Source organism: Myotis davidii, unplaced genomic scaffold, assembly GCF_000327345.1.
Source record: "Myotis davidii unplaced genomic scaffold, ASM32734v1 scaffold438, whole genome shotgun sequence".
In the NCBI taxonomy this organism is placed as follows: Eukaryota; Metazoa; Chordata; class Mammalia; order Chiroptera; family Vespertilionidae; genus Myotis; species Myotis davidii.
The window spans coordinates 5,530,934-5,536,644 of record NW_006290031.1 but is presented as its reverse complement, the minus strand read 5'-3'; positions in this window follow the sequence as shown (position 1 = coordinate 5,536,644).

Sequence of the window (5,711 nt, the reverse complement as noted above, 5' to 3'; positions counted from 1 at the left end):
CGGGCTTTGTTTCTCTGAATAGTTGAGTGCAGATTAGTGGGATGCCAATTTCCTGTGGCCTTTCAGGGCTGCAATTTGAGCCCTGTTTGCTCCTGGCCCTTGCACAATGGAAAACAATGGGTGACTTCATTCAGGTTTCACTTCAGGGCTCTCAGAGCAGGGGAAGTGGCTAAAGCCCTACTTTACAGGTAATTAACAATAGATAATGTTTGCTCTGCATTTTTTCAGAGCCGATAAAAGGTAGAAGAACATATTCAGCTCCCGATTTAGACACTGTGCAGTGGTTTTATGGGTACAATAGCTGTTCTTAGCATTAGCAAGGTGGCATTAACATCTGGGACACATACAGGGTGTGGCAAAAGTAGGTTTACAGTTGTTCCTATGGAAAATAATGCAATAATTGATAAATATTTATTTCTGTGCTTCATGTACTCACAATAAACCTACTTCGGTCCCATCCTGTATATGACTGAACAGAAAACTGAAAAGGTAGAAGAAAAAAGATTTTTAAAACATGTACAGCTAGCCCTGACTGGGTAGCTCAGTTGGTTATAACATTAGCCTGATATACCAAGGTTGTGGGTTCAATCCCCAGTCAGGGCACATACAAGAAGCCTCCAATTAATGCATCAACAACAATCAATGTTTCTCTTTCTCACTCTACTCTCTCTCTAAAATCAATACATTTTTAAAAAAGTAAAATAAAACAGGGACAGCTAACCAAGAAAGCAGTCCTTATAGATGCTGAAGAAACCTGTCACTTGAAGCCACACATTTGGCTCAGGGGGCACGTATTATATTTTTGTTTTAAGAGGTGAACAGTTTTCATAACTTGATACTTACTCAATGTTCACTTTTTCTGTTCTGTACCTTCAACTGCAGAATTCACCTGTTTGTTAAAATTATGCCAGCTTGAGAGGTTTTTATTGGCCACTATTTAATGATTAGCCACAAATATTCTGCCGAAAGGGTCTCAGATGCCTGGCACGTGGGAGAAAACAGTGTATCTCGCACTTTCATTGTGTGTTTGGTAGTGACAGGGTCTTGGTTTTCACACTCCACTCTGAATAAATACTATTTTTAGATTATCCTTCTCTCTGAAATATACAGGGTAGGGCACAAGTGGGTATACAGTTGTGAATACGTGAAACAGAGTTTATTCTTGTATTAAAAAAATTAATTATTGTATTCTTTTCTGTACGAACAACTGTAAATCTACTTTTACCCACCCTGTATTGTGTCCACTTCGAGAGAAGTGGGTTTGTAGCCATGCTGAGGGCTGGTGGGCTTAGTCAGTGTTCAGCAGTTATGAAATACCTATCTGCCCCACATACTGGCCGCAGCAATAAGATGGAGAGATGGAGGGGGCCTGTCCCTAAGGAGATATGACAGACAGTCTTTCCCAATGCCATTGCCAGAGCAGGTGAAGGCTTCTCTTTGGAAAAAGTCATCTCAATTTTAGCTCCTACACTTCACATCTACTAGTGTAGTGTGGACGCAGAGCTCTTGATACAAATCTGAAGACTGGGTCATGTCTGAGATCCCCACGTAACTTATTTTGAGAGTGAACATGACTCTAACCCAAAAGTCAGTGGCTTTTTGTTCAGAGCCGCATCCAACTAGAGACATGAAAAGGTCACCTTACTCATCTGCTCTTGAGAGAAGTCGCTTTGGTGGAGACTTTATGACATTTGAAAGCAGAGCAGCTCTTTGGAAGTGTGTGCAGACACCCTGGAGAGCCGTGTTCAAGTGCAGAGGTGTACACAGGCGAAGCAGCCCTCCATCAATTCATTACTCTGCCTGACCAGCCGCGGCGGCTGAGCGCTGGTGTGGGGCTTGCTACACGCCCCTCATCTCCACCCAGAGCTGGGCAGGGGCTGGCCTGGCCCCAGAAACAGGAAAGCACTCAACCCTTCTTTTCTGCTGACAAAAGGAGCATTTTGGTGTGTTTATTGTAGCATTGTTTCTGAAAATGTAGAAAAAGCATAAGGGAGACAATAAAAATCTCATAGCCCCACCCCCCCTTCCTAGTTCCAGAGGGGCTCTAACAATTCTGTGAACACCCTCTTTACCGCTATCTCCTAGTTTCTGTACCTTCTCAAGTGCAAATTTGGAAGTAGAGACACTCCTCAACCCCTCTCCTCCTGTTGTTATCTATTATGCATTGAATCTTTTAGAGTGGAGGCCTTGGCTCCCATAGAGACCAGAGCGATGTCAGAAAAGAGTCCCTCAGAAGAGAACCCGAACTGGCATTTTCTTTCATTGACTCCCCCTTTCTTACGAAGAAGAGTTGAGAAGGGGGAACGCTCAGGTGCCTTTCCCAGCTTTCCAGGACTTCCCCAGCTAAGCACGTTTATTGGAGGAAAACGAAGACACTTGAGAAGAAAAAGAGAACTGAGACTACTGGAACCACTGGTGAAAGTGTCAAGGCCTAGGGACAAGAATATTCGATTTTTATTTAAAAGAAACTGTAGTTGTTGGACATTGCCAATGATTACAGTAAAATACTGGGGGCAGGCACTTTAAAAAGTTCCTGGTGCTTTGCTGTGAGAGCTGGGTTCCTTCTCCCTCTCCCCCACCCTGTACATTAAGCACATTAACAGCGCTAATAATTTCCCTTCAGAAACTCCGTCTCCGAAGACGAATGCACATCATTTTCCCCGTGGCGATGGGCTTGGAATTACGTAACCAACTTTATCATCACTATCATTAAAATCAGCGTATATTTCATTCCGGTTGTACAGGAAGTGATTACTGAAAGTATCCATTTGAAAGATGACTTAATGTTTAGACAGTGAGCTTGTATGTTTATCATGTCGAAGTCTCGGGAGGAATATTTTGTTTTCCTTAAGTGCCCTACACGCTGCCCAGGTGCACGCAGTTGTGATGGCCTTTATGTATGTCCGCACAGTTAACGGTATTAAAGTAGGACGGTTACCGGGATACCATTAGACTGTTCCAGACCTATCATTATTCTTTTGTTCCACTGATTGGAGGAACTTCTGAGTTGTAGGCCACGGGACTTCCTCCGTGCACTCATTCGCGTGCAAGCGAGCTGACAAGGCTCGTCTTTTCCAATGGAAGGGCTCTTTGCTGACCCAACTCGGCGGCCTTAGGAAGAAGTGACGGCCGACTTTGATTTTACTTAAGCAGCCTTTTACAATGACTCCTAGATAGGTAAGTGTTCTGCTCCAAGTGAAGGCATTTGAAAGCAGCGATGAGCTCACTTAATTTCTCTGTTTAAAACAGACTGCTTTTGATGGTTTACCAGACACGACATCACAGTTTCCTGTTTCAGATTTGAGTTAAGCAGGGTTGGAGAAAACCATTTGCCCTGAGTTTGAAACTCTAGGGACAAAAAGCCCCTGACCAGTAGCTTCAGAAGCACCGTGGCTTTTTTTAAATCGTAAAAGAGAATGACAACCACAGCACTGATGAACCAAATATACAACATCCTTCCCACCGAATCCTCCCTCCTCCCGCCCCCCCAAAAAGGGTAAAAGCTAAAACAGGAGACTGAATGATGGAAATGATTCCTTAAGCCTTTCACATTTAAGGGCTCTTTGATTTAAAAAAAATTTTTTTCTTCGTCCTAATCACAGCTAGCCCAGCACTCTGCATGTTGGCCAAGTTGTTGCGTGGTCTCAGTCGAGACAGAAATTGAAGGCTGAGTCAAGCTTTAGACACTCAGAAGATGGCTGCAGTTAGAAGGTAGTGCTGATGGCGGCTGCAGAACTGGGGTGTTTAACAGTGCAGTAAGGAAAGATGATTGGACCTCTCCTGCACTCCTCGGGGATAAAAAGCGTATTTGGCCGTATGTATTACTCTTACACATACTGATTTATACTTTTTCAGAAAGTAACAGAACAACCAAGGGCTCTACAGAAAATAAGGCACATCTGAAAGCTGTATAAACCACCGTTACCTAAGGTTCCTGGAGAGGAAGTTCTAATGTGTGACTCATTTAGAGTTGTAAAGTAGGGTCATTTTTAAAGGAATATAATTAAAACTAGGGGCCCAGTGCACGGATTCGTGCACTGGTGAGGTCCCTCGGCCTGGCCTTCACCCTCTTGCAATCTGGGACCCCTTGGGGGATGTCAGATAGCCAGATTCAGTCCAATCCCCGCAGGCCTGATCCAGACAGGAGGGAGCCCGATCCTGTGTGTTGAGTGTCTGTCCCCTGGTGATCAGTGCGCATCATAGCGACCAGTTGACTGGTTGTTTGGTTGCCTAGGCATACAAGCCATTTTGCAAAAGCATTCAGTAGCCCAACCTCTGCACATCCATAGGAGGAATTAGCATGCACTAAGTTCACCCAGAGAAGCAACTGAGATACTGAGCCTTTGCAGAGACAGTGACTTATTTCCTGAGTTAGGGCTGAGGGTGCAAACTGGGCCATTCAGAAGCCTGATCCTGAGGTTATGGTGGGAACGGGGCAGACATCCTGCTTCTAGTTTGGTCTCTTCTTTTCTCCTCTTAAGTATAGGAGCAAAAACAGTGTTTTGGGAAACACTCATAGTTTCAGTAATAGTACTGTGCTGGCTCTGTATTCCAGATATTATAACCCTCTATAAAAAAAAGAGAGGGAGTTCCTTTTTCTTCTGGGATTTATTCTTTTGGTGAAACTGAGAAAGACTAGCCATTTCCCCTTGTCACCAGGAACCCAGCTTGCATAATAATGGAGCCATCAGCTGGGATCCCCAATATTTCAGTTCTTATTACTGAATATGGCATTGGAACTCTGCTTCTTTTGTGATTGAGTCCTGCTCAAGAAAAGGCTACCAGCATTTCTCCGTCATCTCCATTTCCTGAATGTTTACTTGGGAAGCTATATATATATTTTTATGCACATTAATACTCATTCCCAGATAACTTACTTTATTTATGGTTTGTTTTTCTCACTGTATCATAAGTTCCTTCAAAGGATAGATCTCTCTTTTTATATCCTTTTATTATATCCATAGCTCAAATTTATTGAGTACTTACTATGTGCTGGGGTGGCTGGGTACTATTCTAAAAACTTTACATGAATGAACTTGTTCGGTCTTCTCAACAATTGTAGGAGGCAGGTACCATTTACAGATGAAGAAATACAAAGGGAGGTGAAGTAATTAACCTGGGTTTCCACAGCTAAAAGTGGGGGAATCAGAATTTGAACTCCAGTTATCTGACTCCAAAGCCTGTGCATGACATGTGAGTTTGATCTTTGATTGTTTCAGCCCAGATTGCTGGGAGAGTGGCCATGGCTACCTTTTCTTGGAAGCAGAAACTGAATGCTATAGACTGAAAGTTTGTGTTCCACACATTCACATCTTAAATCCCAATGCCCAATGTGATGATGTTTGATGGTAGGGTTTTGGGGAGGTGATTAGGTCATGAGGGTGGAGCCCTCATGAATGGGATTAGTGCCCTTATAAAAGGGACCCTGGAGAACTCCTTCCCCCCATCCTCTTTTCCCCATGTGAGGACACAGCAAGAAGGAAGCCAGCTCTCACCACACACCAAATCTGCTGGTGCCTTGATCTTGGACTTCCAAACGTACAGAACTGAGTTGACACTCAACCATTGAACCACACTGGCTGGGCTGAAGTATCATTTTAAAATCAAGCTCCCTAGTCTGGCCGGCATGGCTCAGTGGTTGAGCATCAACCTATGAACCAGGAGGTCATGGTTCAATTCCTGGTCAGGGCAAATGCCCACTTAGTGGCTCA